We start from the raw sequence: 4,473 nt of genomic DNA, 5'->3' as shown, positions 1-4,473 counted from the left end.
CCATTTATTGTATTTTCTTTCCAATTCTTCATAGTTTACTCCAGTCCCGTCTTCTATTTCTCTAGCATTAAAGAGTTCCCTCCTTTCTTCTTCCCATCTCGTAAATTCGATCACCCTCCCTCTCCTCTCTTCTACCTCCATCAAAAACTTTCTCGCCAACTCCCCTCCCTTTCCCTCACTCAACTTCGTCTCAAATTCCCCTGCCCTCTTTCCCGCTCTAATACTTAAATTATCCCTTTGCGCTTCTTCTCTCACCATATATCCTGGCCTCCTCCAGTCTGTCCCTAGTGTCCACCTTTATACCTTTCTTGTAAACTCAATATCTTTCCTTTCTTTCCATGCCCATATCTCTGCTCTATAACCTAATACCGGCCATACCAGCGTATAAAATAACCACATTCTCCATCTCCAATTTTTTTAACCTTCTTTTTCCTATTACCCATATCTGTTTCATTACCCCTGCTGCTTTTTTTATCCTTTCTCTTATATGAGCTCTATGATCTCCATTCGTTTGCAATATATATCCCAAATGTTTAAATTCTTTTACTTCTTCTAACTGTATTCCCTTCCATCTCCCTGTGCATTCTTTCTTCCTTCCCTCTCTTTTCTAGACCTTATTATCTTTGGCTTTTCTGCATTTAAATTAAGCTTTTTCCCATATAAGTATTTCTCTAATCCTGCACTGAAAAAATAGTTGGTTTACGTCTTTAAATAGTAAGCGTTACTACTTTAATTATTAGGTCTTGCTATTAAATTAGTTATTGTACAAATAAATTAGTTGATCTTACTACTTAAAGTAGTAATCCTTACTATTATATAATCTTATATAATATTACTATTCAATCTTATATTTTCTTACTATTCATATAAGTATAGTCATCCCGCTGGCAAGCTGAATTGTCACGATGATGTATTTATACAAATTAGGGTACCTTTTCACGGAGGCCTGTTTTGAAGTATTCATTGAATTTATTTGACACATCGAGTTCGCATTTATATATTATCAATCAATCAAATTTGCCATAAAACAACAAAGTAACTAGAAATAAATCCTATGAAAAATATTAATTCCACGATTATTTCAAAACAGGCCTCCTTGCAAAGGTGCCCTAAGCATAGGCCGTAGACGAAGCCCTAAGGATTCTATACGATGCTCTTCAATATTTTCCACGTGTTTACGCATTATACGTAAAGGTCCGGATTAAAATGGCGATCATCGAAAACATGACGAAACATTTCGATGCGAATGTTGGCAGTACTGCTCAGAATTCAGTTCTGCCAATATCGCCAAGGGGCGAAACTTGTAACTTTTACTGCCTTTATTTATTGGAAAATAAATTGCTGGTAAATGTAACTAATTCATTTGTTGTGACTACAATTACTATCCTCACTAATATAACCTTCATAGGTTATAACGGCGACTTGTTATCGTAGAAAACTGGTTAGTTACTGTTACCATCGAAGTAGTGTCGTAGCTTATACCAACTCTACTAATAAGGAGCTTCTTGTCGCAACTAACCATTTTTTTCAGTGTGTAATTAAGCCTGACATTCCTTCTTCATCCTCTGTTATCAACACTATGTCGTTTGCGTATGCCAGTGTATATATCTTTTTCTTCCCTATCCTAACTCCTCCCCAACCTTTCTCCTGATTTCTTCTTCCAAGTCTGATATTAATATATTAAATACAAGTGGGCTCAAAGGAGATTCTTGCCTCACTCCTCTCACTAACCAGAAACTATCTCCTACTTGCTCTCCTACCATTACCCTTCTTTTTGTTTCTCTAAAAATTTCCGATACTCTCTTTATTAATCCCTCTCTTATCCCATTTTTTACCATAACTTTATCTATTTCGCCTCGCTCTAATGAGTCAAACGCCGGCTTTAAGTCCACGAACATTGCTATCATTGCCCCTTTTTCCCTTTCAATCCTCTTATTTACTAGATAGTTCAGAACATATATGTTACATATACTTTATGTTACGTATACTTTATACAGTGTTGGCATCAGCGTCACACCCCTATAATCTTTAACCTCCTCTCCTTTATCTTTCTTTACTATTGGTATAACTACTCCTTATTTCCATAATTCTGGCCACCCCACTCCTCTCCATACTCTATTGCACATTATCCTTGCCCATATGGAGGATTTACTTCTGTTTTTTAATTCATCTTTAAGTTAAAAATTCATATTTCTTGGTTGAAAATGCAACTATTTTGTTGAAAATACAATATATTTTGACTTAAAATTCCCTGTTATTTTCGTATTCTCATGAAAAAGCACCATATTTCCCCTGTTTTGAGAGCATTTTGGGCTTTAAAGTCTGAAATGTTGAAGTTAGGGTTGATTAAAAATGGGAAGTTCATATATGGTGGTCTATAAATTAGTAGAGCTCTTTTCTCAATTTTGTTGTCATCCCAAAGTAAAATAATTTTTTAAAGTTATTTACATTGTTACTTATTTAAAAGATAAAAAGGGATGCCAAAAAATGTGCCACTGATGCTAAAAGTGTAAAAAAATTTGAAATTGGTATTTATTTTATTTTGAAATGTGTTTTGATTTTGAAATATCTTAATTATCAATTCGATTCAACATATAATCCAATGGATGACAATAAATTTACTGGGCAGAATGACATTATTTTAATAACACTGTCGAAGTTTAAGTGTTTTAAGTAACGTTTCTTAACGACAAATGTCTTTACTCAAGCAGCGATAAAAAAAGTAGTAAAGTAAAAAGCATTTATAAAAACCAGTGGAAACACAGCAAGTTCAAAAGTGGAACAAGTAGGATGACAAAATTAGGAAGCCATATACTTCATTATTACAGGTTATTATCGAGGGATTGACAACCTGACATATTGCAGTATGTCAGAAATATGTCAGAAGTAAGTGTACACCCATGGGTTTACACTTACTTCTGACTTCAGGATACTTCAGGATACTTCAATGACTTTAGGAGATTTGAAGTGACTTCAAAAGAATTCAAATTACTTCGTGTGATTTCAAATGACTTCAGATATTGCAGGAGATTTCAAATCACTCTAAATGAATCCAAGTAACTCTAAGTGAGTTTATTTCCGGAGACTTCAGGGTGCACTTGCCTTCAAGAGTGTTCCACCCCTCGATTATTATTACAATACTGATACAGAGTTTCAAAATGTTCTGATGATTAGCGATTATTTCCTGGCAAATAAAAGGTGAAAAAGTACCATAATCATATTATCATTTCCGAATACTCAAATTTGAATAGCTCTAAGGCACTGAAAATAAATTATGAAAATTCTGAAAAAAATATATGGCTTCGTTGATCCTTTCTGTGCAAAACGATGAAATTTAGAGTCAAAAATAATTATTGGTTAATAAGTTGTTAACAAAAACGTAGGAAGGTGTCATCAACGAAACTAAGAAACGTATACAGAGATGGTTCTTGAAGCAAATTATACATTTTTGGCTTTTGACAGTCTTTTATGTATTTTCAACAAGCAAAAAGTTGCATTTGGATGTTTAAAACATTATTTTCTTTTGGGAAAAATACAAAAGACTTCACGATAATCGAAGCAATTGTATCCCTTTTTTTTGCATCAGGACTTAGGGACTGTGTAAACAGTCTGAATACGAGAGAAGGTCCTATTGCACGCGTAACAGTAGCCCCAGCAAAGTGCCCTGCTGAGAATGCGGTTGCCTCGATTATCGTAAAGTCTTTTGTATTTCTCCAAAAAGAAAACAATTTTTTAAACATTCAAGTGCAACTTTTTGCTTGTTGAAAATACATATACCACTGTCAAAATCCAAAAATGTACACTTTTTCTTTAAGAATCATCTCTGTACGTTCCTTAGTTTCGGAGATGATACCTCCCTGCATTTTTGTTAACAACTTATTAACAAATATTTATTTTTGGCTCTAAATTTCATCATTTTGCACAGAAAGGATCAACGAAGTCATATTTTTTTCAGAATTTTCATCATTTATTTTCAGTGACTTAGAGCTATTCAAAGTTAAGTATTCGGAAATGATAATATGATAATGGTACTTTTTCACATTTCATTCGCCAGGAAATAATCGCTAATCATTTGAACATTTTGAAACTCTGTATCAGTATTGGCAAAGCCTTCAACTGTAACATGCATGTTGTCTCATATTTTTAGAATTTTTTTCTGCTGAGATTTTCTACGCTCCTCCGCTCTCTGTTTATGAGTATTATATCATAAAATAAAGCGTATCTACATTTTAAATAATAACCATTTTTTTCATTTCGTACTGCTCAGGAGGCGCGAGGGTGTAGATGGTGAGTGACTTTTTGAGTTCCTCCTGTTTTCATCATGTTGGGAACGAAAGGTTCATATCGACACGAAGACAGGTTGTATTGTTTTACTTATACCAGGTGTATACATATGAAACCGGTATTGCCATTTAGCGGCCAGTAGGCACACTTGTAGGCACTGTCGGAACTTACCATTTGTGCTAATTGGCG

This window comes from Belonocnema kinseyi, chromosome 4 (assembly GCF_010883055.1).
Source record: "Belonocnema kinseyi isolate 2016_QV_RU_SX_M_011 chromosome 4, B_treatae_v1, whole genome shotgun sequence".
Classification (NCBI taxonomy): domain Eukaryota; kingdom Metazoa; phylum Arthropoda; class Insecta; order Hymenoptera; family Cynipidae; genus Belonocnema; species Belonocnema kinseyi.
Note: the sequence above shows the minus strand (reverse complement) of the source record.